This window comes from Felis catus, chromosome X, assembly GCF_018350175.1.
Source record: "Felis catus isolate Fca126 chromosome X, F.catus_Fca126_mat1.0, whole genome shotgun sequence".
NCBI classification, from domain to species: Eukaryota; Metazoa; Chordata; class Mammalia; order Carnivora; family Felidae; genus Felis; species Felis catus.
In genome coordinates this window covers 63,663,831-63,687,366 of record NC_058386.1, presented here as the reverse complement: position 1 = coordinate 63,687,366, position 23,536 = coordinate 63,663,831, and the positions used below count along the sequence as shown (strand labels likewise).

At 36.2% G+C, this 23,536-nt stretch overlaps 1 protein-coding gene across 9 annotated transcripts in view; it reads left to right on the top strand.

Moving 5' to 3' along the window:
- The window catches only part of CYSLTR1 (cysteinyl leukotriene receptor 1), a 179,688-nt gene that overhangs the window by 145,863 nt on the left and 10,289 nt on the right, over window positions 1-23,536 (top strand). For 2 of the 9 annotated variants that reach the window (XM_019824016.3, XM_019824014.3), the window contains one exon: window positions 6,769-6,826. The exons of the other annotated variants lie outside the window; for them this stretch is intronic. The gene's annotated coding sequence lies outside the window, so the exon portion shown is untranslated. The remainder of the gene's footprint in view (window positions 1-6,768; window positions 6,827-23,536) is intronic. 9 annotated transcript variants of the gene reach the window in all.

Below are 23,536 nucleotides of genomic sequence, written 5' to 3'. Positions count from 1 at the left end.
TCTAAGGATAGAAACAGACATCCACATCCAGGAGGCACAGAGAACTCCCATCAAAATCAACAAATCAGGCCAACACCAAGACATATTATAGTTAATTGTGCAAAATATAGAGATAAATAAAAAAAAAATCCTAACAGCAGCAAGAAAAAATAAGTCCCTAACTTACAAGGGAAGATACATAAGGTCAGCAACAGATCTGTCCACAGAAACTTGGCAGGCCAGAAAGGAGTGGCATAATATATTAAACATGCTGAATGGGAAACATATGGAGACAAGGATACTCTATCCAACAAGGCTGTCATTCAGAATAGAAAGAGAGATAAAGAGTTTCCCAAACAAACAAAAACTACAGGGGTTTATGACTACTAAACCAACCCTATAAGATATATTAAACGGGACTCTTTGAATAGTAAATTAAGACTAAAAGTTAAGAAGACTATAAAGGAAAAGAGAAAACCTCCAGAAACAACAAAAATAATCATAAAATAGCACTAAATTAATATCTATCAATATTCACTCTGACTGTAAATGGACTAAATGCTCTAATCAAAAGACATAAAGTGCCAAAATGGATAAAAACACAAGACCAAATCTATATGCTGCCTACAAGAGACTGATGTTAAACCTGTAGACACCTGCAGATTGAAATTGAAGGGATGGGGAAATATTTATCTTGCAAATGGATGTCAGAAGAAAGCTAGAGTAGCTATATTATAGAAGACAAACTAGATTTTAAACAAAAGATTTTAACAAGAGATGAAGAAGGTATTATATCATAATAAAGGGGTCTATCCAACAAGATCTAATAATTGTAAATATTTATGCCCCCCAACCTGAGCACCCAAATATGTAAAACAATTACTAGCAAACATAAAAGAATTCAATGATAATAATGAAATAATAGTAGGGGACTTTAACAACCCACCTACTTACAGCAATAGACAGATAATCTAAACAGAAAATCAACAAGGAAATGATGACTTTGAATGACACACTGGGCCAGATGGACTTAACAGATTTATTTGGAACATTTCATCATAAAGCAGCAGAATACATATTCTTTACAAGTGCTCTTGGGACATTCATCAGAAATGATAACATACTAGCCACGAATCAGGCCTCAATCAGTAAAAAACGATTGAGATTATACCATGCATATTTTCCAACCACAATGCTATGAAACTTGAAGTCAACCACAAGAAAAAGTTTGGAAAGACCACAAATACATGGAGGTTAAAGAACTCCCTACTAAAGAATAAATGGGTCAATCATAAAGTTAAAGAAGAAATTTAAAAAATACATGGAAACTATGAAAGTGAAACCACTAAAGTACAAAATTTTGGGGATGCAGGAAAAGCAGTCATAAGAGGGAAGTATATAGCAATATACACCTACCTTAAGAAGCAAGAAAAATCTCAAATACACAAACTAACTTTACACCTAAAAGAGCTAGAAAAAATAACAAATGAAGCCTAAAGCAAGCAGAAAAGGGAAAATAATAAATATTAGAGTAGAAGTAAATGATACAGAAACAAACAAAAAAATAGAACAGATCAATGATACCAGAAGCTGATTCTTTGAAAGAATTTTTAAAAAATGATAAACCTCTACCAAGACTTACCAAAAAGAAAAGAGAAAGGACCCAAATAAATAAAATCATGAATAAGAAATGAGGGATCAGAACCAGCACCAGAGAAATACAAACAACTATGAGAATATTATGAAAAATTATATGGTAACAAATCGGGCAATCTTGAAGAAATGGAGGGATTCCTAGAAACATATAAACTACCAAAAGTGAAACAGAAAGAAATAGAAAACTAGAACAGATTGAGAACCAGCAAAAAAAATTCAATAACTAATCAAAAAATCTCCTAACAAACAAAAGTAAAGGGCCAGATGGCTTCCCAGGGGAATTCTACCAAATATTTGAAACTATTCGTACCCATTCTTCTTGAAGTGTGCCCAAAAATAGAAATGGAAGGAAATCTTCCAAACTCATTCTTTTTTTTTATGAAATTTATTAACAAATTGGTTTCCATACAACACCCAGTGCTCATCCCAAAAGGTGCCCTCCTCAATACCTATCACCCACCCTCTCCTCCCTCCCACCCCCCATCAACCCTCAGCTTGTTCTCAGTTTTTAACAGTCTCTTATGCTTTGGCTCTCTCCCACTCTAACCTCTTTTTTTTTTCCTTCCCCTCCCCCATGGGTTCCTGTTAAGTTTCTCAGGATCCACATAAGAGTGAGACCATATGGTATCTGTCTTTCTCTGTATGGATTATTTCACTTAGCATCACACTCTCCAGTTCCATCCACGTTGCTAATGTTCATAGCAGCACTCTCAACAATAGCCAAATTATGGAAAGAGCCTTCCAAACTCATTCTATGAGGCCAACATTACCTTGATTCTAAAACTAGACAAAGACCTTACTAAAAATGAGTATTGCAGGCCAATATCCCTGATGAACGTGGATGCAAAAATTCTCAGCAATATACTAGCAAATTGAATCCAACAGTACATTAAAGAATCATTCACTGCTATCGTGTGCGATTTAATCCTAGGCTGCAATAATAGTTCAATATTTGCAAATCAATCAACATGCAGTACCACGTTTTTTTTTTTAAAGATTAAGAACCATATGCTACTCTCAATTGATTCAGACAGAAAAAGCATTTGACAAAGTAGAGCATCCATTCATGATAAAAATCCCTCAATAAAGTAGAGATAGAGACAACATACCTCAACATCATACAGGCCATATATGAAAGACACACAGCTAATATCATCCTTAATGTGGGAAAAATGAGAGCTTTTCTACTGTGATCAGGAAGAAGACAGGGATGTCCACTCTCAACGTTGTTATTCAACATAGTACTGAAAGTCGTGGCCTCAGAAATCAGACAACAAAAAGAAATGAAAGACCCCCAAATTGGGAATGAAAAAGTCAAACTTTTACTATTTGCAGATGACATGATACTCTATGTAGAAAACCAGAAACACTCCACGAAAAAAATTGGGTAGAACTGATATGAATTCAGGTAAGTCGCAGGATACAAAATCAATATACAGAAATCTGTTGCATTTCTATACACCAAAAATGAAGCAGCAGAGAGAGAAATCAAGGAATCTTTCCCATTTACAATTCCACCAAAAAACTATAAGATACCTAGGAATAAACCTAACCAAAGAGGCAAAAGTTCTGTACCCTGAAAACTATAGAACACTTATGAAAGAAATTGAAGATAATGCAAAGAAATGGAAAAATGCTACATGCTCATGGACTGGAAGAACAAATATTGTTTAAATGTCTATAACTACTCAAAGCAATCTACATATTTAATGCAATCTGCACCAAAACACCACCAGAATTTTTCACAGAGCTAGAACAAGCAATCCTACAATTTGTATGAAACCACAAAAAAACAAAAATGAATAGAGCAAAGCTGAAGGTATCATAATTCTGGACGTCAAGTTTTTAGTACAAAGCTGTATGTAGTCATTAAGACTGTATGGCACTGGCACAAAAACAGATCCATAGATCAATGGAACAGAATGGAAAACCCAGAAGTGGACCCACAACTATATGGTCAACTAATCTTCAACAAAGCAGGAAAGAATATCCAATGGATAAAGACAGTTTCTCAACAAATGGGAAAACTGGAGAGAAACATACAAAAAATGAAACTAGACCACTGTCTTGCACCATACACAAACATAAATGCAAATCGATGAAAGACCTAAAGGTGGAACAGGAAACTATCAAAATCCTAGAGAAAGACATGGGCAGAAACCTCTTTGACATCTGTCATAGCAACTTCTTACTAGATATGTCTCCTGAGACAAGGGAAACAAAAGCAAAAATGAGCTATTGGGACTTCATTAAAATAAAAATCTTCTGTACAGTTAAGGAAACAATCAACAAAACTAAAAGGCAACCTTCAGAATAGGAAAAGATATTGCAAGTGACATATCTGATAAAGGGTTAGTATCCAAATCTATAAAGAACTTATCAAACTCAACACCCGAAAAAACCAATAATCCAGTGAAGAAATAGGCAAAAGACATGAATAGACACTTTTCCAAAGAAGACATCCAGACGGCCAACAGACACATGAAAAGATGCTCATCACTCATCATCAGGGAAATACAAATCAAAACTGCCATGAGATATCACTTCAGACCTGTCAGAATGGCTAAAATTAACACAGGAAAAAACAGATGTTGATGAGGACACAGAGAAAGGGGAACCCTCCTACACTCTTGGTGGGAATGAAAACTGGTGTAACCATTCTGGAGAACAGTATGGAGTTTCCTTAAAAAGTTAAAAGTAGAACTATCCTATGACCCAGCAATTGCACTACTAGGTATTCACTCAAAAGATACAAAAATACTGATTCAAAATGACACATGCACGCCAATATTTATAGCAGCATTACCAACAATAGCCAAATTATCAAGAGCCAAATGTCCATCAACTGATGAACAGATAAAGAATATGTATACATATATTTCATAAAATGGAGTATTACCCAGCCATCAGAAAGAATGAAATACTGCCATTACCAATGACATGGATGGAGCTAGTGCATCATGCTTTGTGAAATAAACAATAAGTTAAGTGAAATATACTGAGTGAAATAAAACAAATACCATATTTATTTCACTCATATGTGGAATTTAAGAAATGAAAGAGATGAAAAAAAGGGGGGAAATGAGAGTGACTAACCATAAAACAGACTCTTAACTGTAGAGAACAAACAAGTTTGCTGGATGGAGGTTGGTGGCAGGAAGGGTTAAATATGTGATGGTTATTAAGGAAGGTACTTGTGATGAGCACTGAGTATTATATGCAACTGATGAATCACTAAATTCTACTCCTGAAACTAATATTACACTATATGTCAAATAACTGGAATAAAAAGAAAACTTGAAACAATAACAACAAAAAGGAAACTACACAAACTTACTAGGCATTCACCCTAGTTACATCTCCTAACTCATTTTTCAAAATTATTCAGTTTTAACCTGTAGCTACCAACTGGTTACATCTGCATAAAGTAATGATTCTGTTTCCTTGCCTGTTATTAAGGATATCAGTTAAGAGTTATTGGCCAAGGCCCACACTGTGTAATATGGCTTATTCCAGTCTCAGACCAATGCAGATCAGTTATCATTCTCAAGAATATTCCTGCCAATTCAATACCAATCAGTAACACCTTTGAGGACTTACCATGTCCCAAGCCTGGACTAAGATTGTTGAGAACACAAAGATGAGAAAGACATGGTACCTGCCTCAAAAGCTTCAGGTGATAAGAGCTAAGCCAGGTACATAAATATAAATAACAGAGGCTTATAAAATACTTTCAATAAATTGATATAATATTAGGCATAAAGATATAAGTTCTATAGTTATACCACATTTTTTTGCTTTATTATTGAGTGTGTTATGAAGTTAAAAGTAAATTTTAAAACAGGCTAATTGGCTCTTCTGTTTACAAAGTCAGCTTAACTTCTTTTTTAAAAAATTTTTAATGTTTATTCATTTTTGAGAGACAGAAAGAGACATAGTGCAAGTGGGGGAGGGGCAGAGAGAGAGGGAGACACAGAATCCAAAGCAAGCCTCAGGCTCTGAGCTGTCAGCACAGAGCCCGACATGGGGCTTGAACTCATGAACCATGAGATCATGACCTGAGCCAAAGTCAGATGCTCAACTAACTGAGCCGCCCAGGCACCCCTTAATTTCTTCTTAATACAACTAGCACTCTTACTATATTTTCTTATTTATTTTTTAAGCTTTTATTTAAGTTCCAGTTAGTTAACATACAGCATAATATTAGTTTTAGGTGTACCATATAGTGATTCAACACCTCCATACATCACCCAATGATAACACAAGTGCACTCCTTAATCTCCAGAACATATTTAATGCATTCCCCACCCAAATCCCCTCTGGTAACCATCAGTTTGTTCTCAATAGTTAAGAGTCTATTTCTTGGATTGCATTTCTCTCACTGTTTTTTTTACCTTTGCTCATTTGTTTCATTTCTTAAATTCCACATATGAGTACAATCATTTGTCATTTGCCCTTCTCTGACTGACTTATTTTGCTTAGCATAATACTTTCTAGCTCCATCCATATTGTTGCAAATGGCAAGATTTAATTCTCTTTTATGACTAATATTCCATTGAGTATATGTGTTACATCTCCTTTATCCATTCATGAATCAGTGGACATTTGAGCTGTTTTCATAATTGTTTTTTGTTTCCATACTTTGGCTATTATAGATAATGCTGCTATAAACATTGGGGTGCATGTTTCCCTTTGAATTAGTATTTTTGCATCCTTTGAGTAAATACCTAGTAGTAAGATTGCTGGATCATAGGGTAGTTCTATTTTTTTAATGTTTATTTATTTTTCAGAGAGAAAGAAAGAGAGAGAGAGAAAAAAAAAACTGGGGAGGGGCAGAGAGAAAGGAAGACACAGAATCTGAAGCAGGCTCCTGGCTCTGGACTGTCATCACAGAGCCTGACGAAGGGCTCGAACTCATGAACAGTGAGATCATGACCTGAGCTGACATATGATGCCTAACGGACTGAGCCACCCAGGGGCCCCTGGGCAGTTCTATTTTTAGCTTTTTGAGGAACCTCTGCACTGGTCTCCACAGTGACTGAACAAGTTTGCATTCCCACCAGCCGTGCAAGTGGGTTGCCCACTTTCCCCATCCTCACCAACACCTGTTGTTTCTTGCGTTCTTCATTTTAGGCATTCTGACAGAGTGAGATGATATTTCATTGTAATTCTGATTTGCACTTCCTTGATGGTAAGTGATATTGAGCATCTTTTCATGTGATGTCTATTCATGCCCTCTGCCCACTTGTTAATTGGATTATTCATTTCTGGAGTGTTGTTTTATAAGCTCTTTATATATTTTGAATACTAACCCTTTATTGGATATGTCATTTGCAAATATCTTCTTCCATTCCTCAGGTTGCCTTTCAGTTTTGTTGATTTTTTTCCTTCGATGTGCAGAAGATTTTTATTTTGATGTAGTCTCAATAGTTTATTTTTTATTTTGTTTCCCTTGCCTCAGGAGACATATCTAGAAAGAAGTTGCTATGATCTATGTCAAAGAAGCTACTGCCTATGTTCTCTTCTAGGATTTTGATGGTTTCTTGTCTTGCATTTAGGTCTTTCATCAATTTTGCATTTGTTTTTGTGTATGATGCAAGAAAGTAGACCAGTTTCATTCTTTTGCATGTTGCTGTCCAGTTTTCCCAGCATTATTTGTTAAAGAGACTTTTCTCATTAGATATTCTTTACTGCTTTGTGGAAGATTAATTGACCATATAGTTGCGGGTTCATTTCTGGGTTTTCTGTTCTGTTCCATTGGTCTATGTGTTTCTTTTTCTGTCAGCACCATGTGGTTTGGATCACTACAGCTTTGTAGTATAAATTGAAGTTTGGAATTGTGGCTTTGATTTTCTTTTTCAAGGTTGCTTCTTTTTGGAGGTCTTTTGTGGTTCAATACGAATTTTGAAATTATTTTTTCTAGTTCTGTGAAAAATGCTGTTAGTATTTTGACAAGAATTGCATTAAATGTGTAGATTGCTTTGGGTAATATAGACATTTTAAAAATATTTGTACTTCCAATCCATTAGCATGGAATGTCTTCTGTTTCTTTGTGTTATCGCCATTTTCTTTCATCATTGTTCTACAGTTTTCAGAGTACAGTTCTTTAACCTCTTTGGTTAGGTATATTCCTAAGTGTCTTATGGTTTTGTGTGCAATTGTAAATTGGATCAATTACTTGATTTCTCTTTCTGCTTTGTTATTGCTGTATAGAAATGAAACATATTTCCATACATTACTTAATTCATTTATCATATCTAGCAGCTTCTTTGGTTGAGTCTTTCATGTTTTCTATATAGAGTAACATGTCATCTGCAAATAGTTAAAGTTTTACTTCTTTGCCAATTTGGATGCCTTTTATTTCTTTCTGCTGTCTGATTGCTTTAGCTAGGACTTCCAGTACTGTGTTGAATAAAAGTGATGAGACAGGACATCCCTGTCTTGTTCTTGACCTTAGAGGGAAAACTCTCAGTTTCTCCCCATTGAGGATGATATAAGCTGGAAGTTTTTCATATATAGCCTTTATTATACTGATGCATGTTCCCTCTAAAGCTACTTTGTTGAGAGGTTTTTTTTTTTATCATGAATGGATGCTGTATTTCGTCAAATGCTTTCTCTGCATCCACTGAAGTGATCATATGATTCTTACCATTTCTTTTTCTAAGGTGATGTATCATGTTGATAGATATACAAATATTAAACAGCACTTCCAACCCAGGGATAAATCCCACTTAATCATGTTGAATGACTTATTTAATGTAATATTGGATTCAGTTTACTAGTATTTTGTTGAGGCAGAATTAGTGTCTGTAGTTCTTTTTTAGTGGTGTCTTTATCTGGTTTTGGTATCAGGGTAATGCTGGACTCATAGAATGAATTTAGAAATTTTCTTTTCTTTTCCATCTTTTGGAATAGTTTGAGAAGAATAGGTATTAACTCTTCTTTAAATGTTTGGTAGAATTAGCCTGTGAAGCTATCTGCTCCCTTCAGTTTTGTTTCTTGGGAGTTGATTATTGATTCAATTTCTATCCTTATTATTGGTCTCTCCAAGTTTTCTATTTTTTCCTATTTCAGTTTTGGTAGTTTATATGCTTCTAGGAATTGATTCATTTCTTCCAGTTTGTCCAATTTATTGACATATAGTTTTTCATAATATTCTAATTATCTGTATTTCTGTGGTACTCATTATTATTTCTCCTAATTTCTGATTTTATTTATTTGAGTCCTTTCTTTTTTTCTTGATAAGTCTGGGTAGAGCTTTTTCAATTTTATTAATTTTTTCAAAAAATCTGCTCCTGGTTACATTGATCTGCTGTATTATTTGGGGGGGGGGGTTAGCTTGGGTTTTTTTTTTTTTTAGTTTCTGTATCATTTATTTCTGCTCTAATCTTTATTTTTCTTTCTTCTGCTGGTTTATGTTTTGTTTGTTGGTTTTTTCTAGCTCATTTATGTGTAAGTTTATATCATTTATTTGAGATTTATCTTGCTTCTGTCAGTAAGCCTATATTCCTATAAACTTCCCTTGTAGAACTGCTTTTGTTGCATCTGAAATGTCTTGGATCAGGGGCACCTGGGTGGCTCAGTCGGTTAAGCATCCAACTTCAGCTCAGGTCATGATTTCACAGCTTGTGAGTTCAAGCCCTGTGTCAGGTTCTGTGCTGACAGCCTGGAGCCTGCTTCTGATTCTCTCTCTCTGTGTGTGTGTCTCTCTCTCTCCCCCTCTCTCTCCCTCTCTCAAAAATAAACATTAAAAAAATTGAAGCGTTTTGGATCATTGTGTTTCAATTTTCTTTTGTTTCTATTTAGTTTTTTTTATTTCTTCTTTGATTTCCTGGTTGATCTATTCATTGTTTAGTAGCATGTTATTTAATCTCCATGTATTTGTGGTCTTTCCACATCTTTTCTTGTGGTTGACTTCTAGCTTCATAGCATAGTTGTCAGAAAAAATGCATGATATGAGGTTGATATTTTTGAATTTGTTGAGGCTTGTTTTTTGAGCTAATATGTGATATATTGTGGAAAATGTTTCATGTGCACTGGAGAAGAATGTGCATTCTGCTGTTCTATGATGGAATGTTCTGAATATAGCTGTTTAGTCCATCTGGTCCAGTGTTTCATTCAAAGAAATTGTTTTCTTGTTGATTTCCTGCTGAGATGAGCTGTACATTGATGTAAGTTAGGGTGTTAATGTCCCTTACTATTATTATGTTATTATCAATTCCTTTATGTTTATTATTGTTTTATATATTTGGATGCTCACACATTGTGTGCATATTTATAATTGTTTTATCTTCTTGTTGGATTGTCCCCTTTATTATTATGTAGTGTCCTTCTTTGTCTCTTGTTACAGTCTTTGTTTTGAAGTTTATTTTTTCTTATTATGAGTATTGCTAGTCCAGCTTTCTGTTTGACATCCATTTGCATGATAGTTTCTCCATTTCCTCACTTTCAATCTGCAGGTGTCTTTAAGTCTAAAATGAGTCTTGGAGGCAGGATACAGATGGGTCTTGATTTCTTTTAATATTTGAGAGATAGAGAAAGACACAGAGTATAAACAGGGGAGCGGCAGAGAAAGAGGGATACACAGAATCTGAAGAAGGCTCCAGGCTCTGAGCTGTCATCACAGAGCCCGATGCGGGGCTCAAACCCACAAACTGTGAGATCATGACCTGAGCCAAAGTCGGATGCTCAACCAACTGAGCCACCCAGACGCCTCAGATGGGTCTTGATTTTTTATCCATTATGACACCCTATGTATTTTCATTGGAGTGTTTAGTCCATTTACATCAAAATTATTTTTTATATGTATTTATTGCCATTTCATTACTTTTTTTGTGCTTGTTCCTAGAGATTTACTCTGATCTTTTCTTTCTCTCATGTTTTGCTGATTTTTAGTGATATATTTGGATTTCTTTCTCCTTATTCTTTGCATATTTATTAGTGGCTTTTGATGGTTAACCTTAGGTTTGCATATAACCTCTTCTGCAAATAGCAGTGTATATTAGGTTGATGGTTGTTCAAGTTTGAACTCATTCCTTTCTCCTCTCCTTGTCACATTTTTGATGTATGTTATTATATTTTATGTCCCTTTTTTTGTGTGTGAATTCCCTGACTTATTTTTTTAGAAATATTTATTTTTACTGCTTTTGTGTTTCCTGAATTTATATTGTTTCCTTTGGTCTCTTCTTTTTACTCAAAGAGTCCCCTTTAATATTTCTTGCAGGGCTGGTTTAGTGGTCACAAACTCTTTTAGGTTTTGTTTCGTAAACTGTTTATCTCTCCTTCTATTCTGAATGATAGCCTTGCTGGATAGAATATTCTTGGCTGTGGGTTTTTCCCATTCAGCACTTTGAATATGTCATGCCACTGCCATCTGGTTTTCCAAGTTTCTGTTGATAAATCTCCATAGCCTTATGGGGCTTTCCTTGTAAGTTAAGGACTTATTTTGTCTTGCTCCTCTTACAATTCTTCTTTATTATTTTTCAAAGTTAATAACAATTATGTCTTGGTGTTGACTTGCTTTTGTCAATTTTGATGGAACCTTTTCAAAATGATGTCTGTTTCCCCAGTTTATGGAAGTTTTCAGTTATTATTTCTTTTTTTTAATACGAAATTTGTTGTCAAATTGGTTTCCATACAACACCCAGTGCTCATCCCAACAGGTGACCTCCTCAATACCCATCACTCACTTTCCCCTCCCTCCCACCCTCAATCAACCCTCAGTTTATTCTCAGTTTTTAAGAGTCTCTTATGGTTTGGCTCCCTCCCTCCCTAACTTTTTTTTCTTTCCTTCCCCTCTCCCATGGTCTTCTGTTAAGTTTCTCAGAATCCACATAAGAATGAAAACATATGGTATCTGTCTTTCTCTGTATAACTTATTTCAGTTAGCATAACACTCTTCAGCATCGATGGAACTGGAGAGTGTTATGCAAAGCTATTATTTCTTCACATAAATTTTCTGCCCCCTTTTCTCTCTCTTCTTCTAGGACTCATATAATATGAATATTACTATGTTTGATGGAGTCACTGAGTTCCCTAAGTTTGTTTTTGTGCTATATAATTCTTCTTTCTCTCCTTTGTTCAGCTTTATGCTTTCCATTATTTTGTCTTCTAGGTCATTAATTTGTTTCTCCGATTCTTCTAGTCAGTTGTTCATTCCATCAAGCATGTTTCTGATCTCATTTATTGCACTCTTCATCTCTGATTCTTTTTTAACTTTTTTATCTCTGTGGTAAAGGCCTCCCATATGTCTTCCATTCTTTCCTCAAGCCCACTGAGTATCCTTATGATCACTGCTTAAGTTCTCCATCAGATATGTTACTTATATCTGTTTCACTTAGATCTCTGGCTGTGACCTTATCTTGTTCTTTCATTTGGGAAAAATTCCTCTGTCTTCGTATTTTGTCTAAGTCTCTACTTTCTCTGTGTTAGAAAAGCCATTTATATCTTCTTCTCCTGAAAGTAATGGTCTTATGAAGAAGATATCATGTAATGCCCAGGTCGGCTTTCAGTAAATGCCTCCATTGTGTATTGTGTATGCTCTGCTGTTATATTCTGGCTCCTGTGTCCTTCATCCCAGTCATCTACAGAGGCTCTCCTTGCCTACTGCGGGCAATGTTTGGTCTCTGATCTGAATGTGATGAGTTTTAGCTAGGTGTGCTCTGGTCTGCTTGTGAAATGAGACCTGTCACAACCCTTCCTGGAACTGAGGCCTTGTAAAACTCTCTGGTTGGGAGACATGGCATGTGTAGGGATTTTACTGGTTTTCCAGTGGAAAGTCCTGCCAGACTAAGGAAAGCATGACTGAGAAGGGAAGTTCCACCAGAGCCAAAGGGTTGGAGCTTGGTATAAGCAAGTTAGGCAGCCAGTGTCTGTGCTGTACTGCTTCCTGTAGGTGGCTCTGTGTTTATGCTTAGGGGTAGGGAAAGGAAATGGTGGCCAACCAGTTCCTTTCCCTGACAGGTGTGTCCATAAATGCTCTCAGTGATGTGCTCTGATAAGAGCAAATAATATCCCCACTGTGTGCCCCAAGTGTTCTTCAAATGATTGCTTTCATGCTGTCCTCCTCTGGGGTTGTTTGCCTGTCTTCTCTATAGGAGCAGCTCAGTGCCTTCCGGGCTCTATCCCAGCCAATCCTGCTGACCTTTTAAACTCTAGATTTTAATCCCTGCTGGTTGCAAGAACTCACGAAATTCAGCCCCTCTTGTTTTCCACACCAATGGCTTTGGGGAAATGTTCTCCTTGTGAATTTCCTTGTGTTCTTATCTCTCTCTTGCCCTTCTCCAAGGACCATAGAACCTTTTTTTCCAAAGCACGTGAAATCCATTTGTCCGCTATACCATGTCTTGACACTTCCTGCTTTCTTAAGTGTACAGTCTTCTCTACCTTTAGTTGTGGAGTTTGTTCTGTACAATTTTAGGTCAATTTCTGGAGTATTTTGGATGATGTGATAGTTATCTAGTTGTGTTTGTGGGACGAGGTAAGCCTAGGGTCTTACTCTGCTACCATCTTCCTGCTCCTCTTTTAGTATTTACTACATACTGGTCTTGTATTTTTACCAATATCTTTATATTGTAAATGTATTCTCTAAGGTCACCACTGACCTCCTAATCCAATCACTATGAACTTCATTCTCTTTGGTCTTTTGGAAACATTTAAAATCAATTGCCATATTTTTCCTTAAGATAGTTCTTAAATCTAAATATTTTCTATTTGGATGTTTCTTTCAAATTGTAAACTTTAAAATAACTACAGTTTATAACCTAACTGTGAGTTTTGGGTATTTTAAACAACAGTAGTCCTCTTGCTTGTTCATGATGTAAACTGAAGAAATTTTCTGCTATCCCCTCACCACCATAACCAATATCTACCTTTCAAAAACATACATTTTTAAAGCAAGCAAACTTATCTTAAAATCAACCATGTTCCTTTACCTCTAATTTTGAAATATTTCACTGGTTTCCTATATTTTAGAAAACAAAATGGGCTCAATGTAAATATTCACATCATCTCCTTGCTCCTTATAGAAAGTATATTTCTCCCCTAATGCAGACTAACTTTTTTCCTTGGGCACTTAATAATCCAAATGAGTGAGTCATTTTTCCCACGTAAAAAGATTTGTAATTTGCTTTATTCCAACAAAATGCGATCAGTAGTATAAAGTCCCCAAATTCAGATTAATACAGCTGCTCTTATTTTTGTGTTTTCAAATTCTTTTTCACAGTCTTTAGGGAGCAAATTTCAGAATTAAGTTCTCCTAAGATCATTTTAGAGTCCAAATGCCAGAACACAAACAAACTCCCACCTGTCATTCTGTTGATTAAAGTTGGCTCTGGCATCTCCCCTAATTAGGGTTATTAGAGACATCACGTACACTCGACTACCTCTCAAGATGTTACCTATAAGTAAACAAAAATGTTTCTGATTTGTTTATATTGGATAAATAACAACTTCAAAATAGATGTTTCATTTCTCAAAAGATGATCCAAGTGGGGCAAAGCTGGAAGTGGACCTGGGGGGAAGGGGTTGGGTAAAAACAATGGATACTTATAAATGATGACAAGATAACATTAAAAATAAATTAAACAATGGTATTATAACACATAGTCTCAGGGAAAAAAATCACTGATCTGAAGAGCAAGGATATTAGCTTACTTTGGTGCATTCCTATTCCACACACAAGACACAGGCCTGTCTCAACAATCAGAATTTTAAACTAGCATGTCAGAGTAACCTTGTACCTGACCAAAGTTTTGTCAAGAGTCACTATTACAATAGTTGAACTGTCACTTTCATTATACAGAATATCTTAGTTTGAGAAAACTGTACATCCAAAAAGATGCCACATATTATTTCAGGGCTCTCTGTCTGAGAACTCTAAGCACTCTTTCGTACTTACTAGTGGATTTTTCCTTTCTCCAGCTGGTAGTTCTTTGGCCTCTTCCATTATTTTCTTTCTCTGTAAGACAGAAGGTTGGATAGGAGATTAAGGCTAGATTGTGGAAGGGGTTGCCTGAAATATAAGGTTGGCATTTTATTATAGTCATTGTAGGCTCTTGAACAGCAAAAAGATTGGTGTATCCAAAGGTTAAAGAATGACCACTGTAAAAAAATAAATAAATGAATAAAAAGAATGACCAGTGTGGCAGTGGTGTGTAAGATGATTTTGAGAGAAAAGAGCCTGAAATTAATGGGGTATGAGAAACATCTCCAGGAATTACAAAAGTTCAGCATGGCTAAAATACAAAGTGCATGTAAAAAGTAGGTAATAATGTCATCTATGTATGAGGTAATGAGAGCCAGAAGCGAAGAAGTAACAGTAGGAATGAAGATAAATGAAGAGGGAAAGATTAAGACTTAGTATCAGACTATATAAAAGTTAGCTGGAACTGGAGCAAAATTGGGAAGGAGTCAGATTCCTCCTCCCTTCACCCACCCCCAGCATCTATGGTGTTTTCCCTATCTGTAATTTTAACTTCAGTGTTTTCAAGTCTCAGATTTCCAGTGCCTTTTTGCTATTTTCCTCTTGCCACTATCAGCTTTAACAAAACTCTTCCAGACTCTTTCCATCTAACGGAAATGACAGAGTCTGATAAATTTGGGGATTGAATGACCTAAAGACAATGTCATTTTAACAGAAATTAAGGCTTATTATATACTCTGCAGGATAAATTTCACATATTAGCTAAGATATGAATGGATGTGCTGTTCATCCTGGCACCCTAGTACCATATGATCAAGTAGGATGGGCATCTCATACAAGAGATGACAAAAAGGAAACAGCAAAGATGACTTTAGGGGCTTCTCTGTTAGATCTGAAGAATGGTGTTCATACTACCAAAACAAGAAGAATGGTGTTCATAATACCAGAACAAGAGATGGTGTAACTTGTTATTGTAAAACAAAAAAGGTAAGGCTGGCTAGAAAGACTTCTGAGCCTTAGAAAGTGGGACAGCTTGGGGGAGGAGCCAAGATGGCAGAATAGCATGGAAGGTTTTTGTGTGTCTTGCGTCCATGAAATACACTCAGACACCTAGAAAACTGATTAGAGGATTAACACAACAATCTGCACAACCTGAACCACAGAATTCAGCAGGTATGTGGTGTGGAGAGGTGAATTTGGGAGTGAGAAGCCGCAAAAGGTAGGGAACCCCTTTTGTGGGTGGAGAGAGGATGGAGACTGGGGGGGAGCATACGGGAAAAGCACCCCTCCCCAAAAGCAGCTGGAGAGAAAGTGAAAAACTGGAAATAGCCGCAGGGACTAAACTAAAAAAGGAGAAAGAAGAAAGGAGAGGGTTTAAGTTCCATTAAGACTGTAAATAAGGGGAGTGCAGTCTGCAACTCCACAGATCAATACCTGGATGTGCTCTGGTGGGAAGGGTGAATCCCCAGGCTCAGAGTGGGGTCCAGGAGGTTCTCAGGCCACACAGGAAAAAGCAGTTCCACTGCTGGAAGGACATTTGGTGAAGACTGTTGAAACCACCTGGTCCCAGCAGACCTCAGAAAACGGCCACATTCACTGGTGCTTGAACAAGGTCATTAAGGGTGAAGCCTGGTGCCAGATGTATGTTGTGATTTTCTGTAACCCCTGAAATGCTGCTGCTACACTATCTTGAAAACTTTTTCTGGGGTGGGCTGGCACTTGGCTGCAGTCTCGGGGCACCGGCAGCAACAGGATCCAGCAAGCAATCCTGGGTGCAGCCAACATTCGGCCATTGCTCAGTGAGACCCTCCTGCAGAGGGGCAGAACGGGTCAAAGCCGAAGTCCTTCAGAACTAAGGCGCCAGGGAAAACAGCCACATCTGAGACAAAACTTGGGAGAGAGGTACTGCCTGGGACCTGGTCACGGAGAGTGAAAAGGCGGGGAGTGGACGAGAGCTGAAGACAGAGGACAGGTGCACGATTGTTGATCCGGAAGAGACTGGGTAGCTGGGTGGTGACATATTCACCGCTCCTGCTCATGCACATAAGCATCTACAAACACTGCAACAATCCACCCCAGTAGGCTAGCAGCACTATCTAAAGGCGAGCGGAGCTGTTACACTGAGCCCCTCCCAACTGGGCCAACTTCACTCTTTAAGAACACAAGTCTTACCGCCGGTTTAGATTATGGACTACAAACTGCTACATAGACTGACTTCTATGGGAAAACAAAGTAATTTCAGTCCTACTTCAATCTGTTAGCAGGTTCATCTATTCAATTTTCTTTTTTATTTTTTTTTCTTTTTCTCTTTTACACTTCTTTTCTTTTTCTTGAATACAGAAAGAAAAAATTCATTTTTATTTTCAATTTTTATTAAAAATATTTTTTTAATTTTTATTACAATACTTTTTAGTTTTGTGTAAATTTTTTTTCAAATTCTATTTTACTTCTATCATTTTATTTTAGTCTACTTCAGTCTATTCAACATTTCAAATTTTCAAGCAATTTCCTTTTTACTTTTTTCTTTTCTTTTTTTCTACTTTTCATTTTGTTTCTTGAATGCAGAAAGAGAAAAACTTCATTTTACTTTCAATTTCTATTAAAAATATTTTTAATTTTTTACTATATTTTTTGCTTTTATGTAAATTTTTTCAAATTCTATTTTATTTTCATCATTTTGTGTAGTCTACTACAGTGTATTCACTTTTTTAAATTTTCAAATGATTTCCTTTCCTTTTCTTTCTTTTTTAAATATTTTCTCTTTTTAATTTCTTTTCTTTTTTTTTGAATACAGAAAAAGAAAAACTTCATATTTATTCTCACTTTTATTAAAAATATTCTTCTTTAATTTTTTTCTATTGTATTCTTTACTTTTGTGTATACTTTTTCAAATTCTATTTTACCCCATCATCTCATTTTAGTCTACTTCAGTGTATTCGTTTTTCAAATTCTCAAACAATTTCATTTTTTTTTCTTTTTCACACTTTTTTTTCTCTAATCTGTCAAAGCACTTTCAACACCCAGACCAAAACACACCTAGGATCTAGCATCATTTATTCGATTTTATTCTGTGGATGTGTTTTTAATTTTTAATATTTACATTTTTTAATTTTAATTTTTTTGTAATTTCATTTTTTCTACCTCATTAATTCCTTTTCTCCATTCAAAATGACAAAAGGAAGGAATTCACTCCAAAAGAAAGAGCATGAAGAAACGACAGCCAGGGATTTAACCAACACAGACACAAGCAAGATGTCTGAACCAGAATTTAGAATCACGATAATAAGAATACTAGCTGGAGTCGAAAATAGATTAGAATCCCTTTCTGCAGAGATAAAAGAAGTAAAAAATAGCCAGAATGAAATTAAAAATGCTATAACTGAGCTGCAATCACAGATGGATGCAGTGGCGGCAAGGATGGACGAGGGAGAACAGAAAATTAGCAATATTGAGGACAAACTTATGCAGAATAATGAAGCAGAAAAAAAGAGGAAGATTAAGGCAAAAGAGCACGATTTAAGAATTAGAGAGATCAGTGACTCATTAAAAAGGAACAACATCAGAATCATAGGGGTCGCAGAGAGGAAGAGAGAGAAATAAGAGTAGAAGTGTTATGTAAGCAAATCATAGCAGAAAACTTCCCTAACCTAGGGAAAGACACAGACATCAAAATCCAGGAAGCAAAGAGGACCTCCATTACATTCAACAAAAACCGACCATCAACAAGGCATATCATAGTCAAATTCACAAAATAGGCAAGGAGAGAATCATGAAACCAGCAAGGGAAAAAAAGTCCCTAACCTACAAGAGAAGACAGACCAGGTTTGCAGCAGACATATCCAGAGAAACATGGCAGGCCAGAAAGGAGTGGCAGGATATATTCAATGTGCTGAATTAGAAAAATATGCAGCCAAGAATTCTTTACCCAGCAAGGCTGTCATTCAAAATAGAAGGAGAGGGGCACCTGGGTGGCTCAGTCGGTTGAGCGTCCGACTTTGGCTCAGGTCACGATCTCGTGGTCCGCGGGTTCAAGCCCCGCGTCGGGCTCTGGGCTGATGGCTCAGAGCCTGGAGCCTGCTTCCGATTCTGTGTTTCCCTCTCTCTCTGCCCCTCCCCTGTTCATGCTGTGTCTCTCTCCGTCTCAAAAAAAAATAAACGTTAAAAAAAAATTCAAAATAGAAGGAGAGATAAAAAATTTCCCAGACAAACAAAAATTAAAGCCGTTTGTGACCACTAAACCAATAAATTTTAAGAGGGACTCTCTGAGGGGAGAAAAGATGAAGAAAAAAATATATATATATATATATACATATATATAAATACAAAAAGCAACAAAGATTAGAAAGGTCCAGAGAACACCACCAGAAACTCCAACACTACAAGCATCATAATGGCAATAAATTCATATCTTTCAGTACTCACTCTAAACATGAATGGACTCAATGCTCCAATCAAAAAACATAGGGTAACAGAATGGATAAGAAAAAAGATCCATCTATATGCTGTTTACAAGAGACCCACTTTAGACCTAAAGACACCTTCAGATTGAAAATAAGGGGATAGAGAACCATCTATCATTCTAATGGTCAACAAGAAAGCTGGAGTAGCCATACTTATATCAGATAATCTAGACTTTAAAATAAAGACTGTATCAAGGGATGCAGAAGAGCATTATATCATAATCAAAGGGTCTATCCACCAAGAAGACCTAACAATTGTAAACATTTATGCACAAAATGTGGTACCACCCAAATATATAAATCAGTTAATCACAAACATCAAGAAACTCACCGATAGTAATACCATAATAGTAGGAGACTTCATCGCCCCATTCACAGCAATGGACAGATCATCCAGTCAAAAAATCAACAAGGAAAAAATGGTTTTGAATGACACACTGGACCAGATGGACTTAACAGATATATTTAAAACATTTCATCCTAAAGAAGCAGTATATACATTCTTCTCCAGGGCACATGGAACAGAATAGACCATATACTGGGACACAAATCATCCCTAAGTAAGTACAAAAAGATTGAGATCATACCGTGTGTCTTTTCATACCACAATGCTATGAAACTCGAAATCAACCACAAGAAAAAATTTGGAAAGGTAACAAATACTTGGAGACTTAAGAACATCCTACTAAAGAATGAATGGGCTAACTAAGCAGTTAAAGAGGAAATTTAAAAGTATATGGAAGTCAATGAAAATGATAACACCAGAAGCCAAAATCTCTCAGATACAGCAAAGATGGTCATAAGAGGAAAGTATATAGCAATCCAGGCCTTTCTAAAGAAAGAAGAAAGATCTCAGATACACAACCTAACCTTACACCTTAAGGAGCTGGAAAAAGAACAGCAAATAAAACCCAGAACCAGCAGAAGACAGGAAATAATAAAGATTAGAGCAGAAATTAATGCTATCGAAAACAAAAAAGCAGTAGAACAGATCAATGAAACCAGAAGCTGGTTCTTTGAAAGAATTAACAAAATTGATAAAACAACTAGCCAATTTGACCAAAAAGAGAAAGGAAAGGGCACAAATAAATAAAATCAAGAATGAAAAAGGAGATATCACAACGAACACAACAGAAATAAAAACAATAATAAGAGAATATTATAAGTAATTATATGCCAATAAAATGGGGAATCTGGAAGAAATGGAAGAATTCCTAGAAACATATACACTACCAAAACTGAAACAGGAGGAAATAGAAAACTTGTACAGACCCATAACCAATAAGGAAATCGAATTAGTAATCAGAAATCTGCCAAAAAACAAGAGTCCAGGGCCAGATGGCTTTCCAGGGGAATTCTAGCCAACATTTAAGAAAGAGTTAACACCTATTCTCTTGAAGCTGTTCCAAAAAATAGAAATGGAAAGAAAACTTCGAAACTCTTTCTATGAAGCTAGCATTACCTTGATTCCAAAACTAGACAAAGACCCCACTAAAAAGGAGAAGTATAGAGAGATTTCCCTGATGAACATGGATGCAAAAATCCTCAACAAGATATTAGCCAACCGGACCCAACAAAAAATTAAAAAAATATATTCACCATGACCAAGTGGGATTTATACCTGGGATGCAAGGCTGGTTCAATATCCACAAAGCAATTAACGAGATTCATCACATCAGTAAAAAAAAAGGACAAGAAATACATGATCCTCTCAATAGATGCAGAGAAAGCATTTGACAAAATACAGCATCCTTTCTTGATAAAAACCCTCAAGAAAGTAGGGATAGAAGGAGCATACCTCAATATCATAAAGACCATATATGAACAACCCAATGCTAATATGATCCTCAATGGGGAAAAACTGAGAGCTTTCCCCCTAAGGTCAGGAACAAGACAGGGATGTCCACTCTTGCCACTGTTATTCAACATACTATTGGAAGTCCTAGCCTCTGCAATAAGACAACACAAAGAAATAAAAGGCATCCAAATCAGCCAGGAGGAGGTCAAACTTTCACTCTTTGCAGATGACATGGTACTCTATATGGAAAACCCGAAAGATTCCACCAAAAGCTGCTAGAACTGATCCATGAATTCAGCAAAGTTGCAGGATATAAAATCAATGCACAGAAATCGGTTGCATTCCTATACACCAACAATGAAGCGACATAAAGAGAAATCAAGGAATAGATCCCATTTACAGTTGCACAAAAAAACATAAAATACATAGGAATAAATCTAAGCAAAGAGGTGAAAAATCTATACACTGAAAACTATACAAAGCTTATGAAAGAAATTGAAGAAGACACAAAGAAATGGAAAAAGATTCCATGCTCCTGGATAGGAAGAACAAATATTGTTAAAATGTTGATACTACCCAAAGCAATCGTCATATTGATGCAATCTCTATCAAAGTAACAGCAACATTCTTCACAGAACTAGAACAAATAATCCTCAAATTTATATGGAACCAGAAAAGACCCCGAATAGCCAAAGCAATATAGAAGAAGAAAACCAAAGCAGGAGGCATCACAGTCCCAGACTTCAAGCTATACTACAAAGCTGAAATCATCAAGACAGTATGGTACTGGCACAAGAACAGACTCTCAGACCAATGGAAAAGAATAGAGGACCCAGAAATGGACCCACAAATGTATGGCCAACTAATCTTTGACAAAGCAGGAAAGAATAGCCAATGGAATAAAGACAGTCTCTTCAGCAAGTGGTGCTGGGAAAATTGGACAGCAACATGCAGAAGAATGAACCTGGACCACTTTCTTACACCATACACAAAAATAAACTCAAAATGGATGAAAGACCTCAATGTAATACAGGAAGCTATCAAAATCCTTGAGAAGAGAGCAGGCAAATACCTCTTTGATTTTGGCCGCAGCAACTTCTTTCTCAACACGTCTCTGGAGGCAAGGGAAACAAAAGTGAAAATGAACTACTGGGACTTCATCAAAATAAAAAGCTTCTGCACAGCCAAGGAAACAATCAGCAAAACTAAAAGGCAACTGACAGAATGGGAGAAGATATTTGCAAATGACATATGAGATAAAGGGTTAGTATCCAAATTCTATAAAGAACTTATCAAACTCAACACCCAAAAAACAAATAATCCAGTGAAGAAATGGGCAAAAGACATGAATAGACACTTCTCCAAAGAAGACATCCAGATGGCCAACCAACACATGAATAAATGTTCAACATCACTCATCATCGGGGAAATACAAATCAAAACCACAATGAGATACCACCTTACACCTGTCAGCATGGCTAACATTAACAACTCAGGCAACAACAGATGTTGGCAAGGATGTGGAGAAAGAGGGTCTCTTTTGCATTGTTGGTGGGAATGCAAGCTGGTGCAGCCACTCTGGAAAACAGTATGGAGGTTCCTCAAAAAACTAAAAATAGAACTACCCTAGAACCCAGCAATTGCACTACTAGGCATTTATCCACGGAACACAGGTGTGCTGTTTCAAAGGGACACATGCACCCCCATGTTTATAGCAGCACTATCAAGAATAGCCAAAGTATGGAAAGAGCCCAAATGTCCATCGATGGATGAATGGATAAAGAAAATGTGGTGTATATATACAATGGAGTATTACTTGGAAATCAAAAGAATGAAATCTTGCCATTTGCAACTACGTGGATGGAACTGGAGGGTATTATGCTAAGTGAAATTAGTCAAAGAAAGACAAAAATCATATGATTTCACTCATATGAGTACTTTAAGAGGCAAAACATATGAACATAAGGGAAGGGAAGCAAAAATAATATAAAAAGAGGGCGAAGGACAAAACAGAATAGAGTCGTGAATATGGAGAACAAACAGAGGGTTCCTGGAGGGGTTGTGGGAGGGGGGATAGGCTAAATGGGTAAGGGGCACTAAGGAATCTACTCTTTTCATCATTGTTGCACTATATGCTAACTAATTTGGATGTAAATTTTAAAAAATTAAAAATTAAAGAAACAAAAGAAAGTGGGACAGCTTTACATCATAAGATTAGCACTAGTTTAGAAACCACTAAAAATGCTTGTGTTGCCTTTAGAGGTTCTGACCAAGTTAATATCCTGAGAGCAGCTAATACATTCAAAGAAGAATTGAGTATTTCTCTCAGATGTTAACCTAAAACTCAGGGAATATCTTAATAGTCTTAAATCAAGCTTTCAAACAACTTTTGTCCATATTTCTCTTCAGTAAAGCCATAGATCTCTCATCCTACTTGCTCTTTTTTCCCTAGGATTAAAGTAAACCAAGGAAAAAAAGTACCTGGTCTTCATAGTTTTATACAATGGGAAACTGAAAGGAAATTCAGAGATCATATAATATAAACCTATTTAATTGCAAATAAGTGAAAAGATCACAGAGTGGAAGTGATTTATTCAAGATCACACAATTAATCACCCACCATAGTCTGAGGATGGTCCAGGTCTTATGCCTATCAGTTCTACAAACTTTGTACCATGTTCATTGTCTTTCTACATGCAAAGATTCTCTCTTATTTTGATA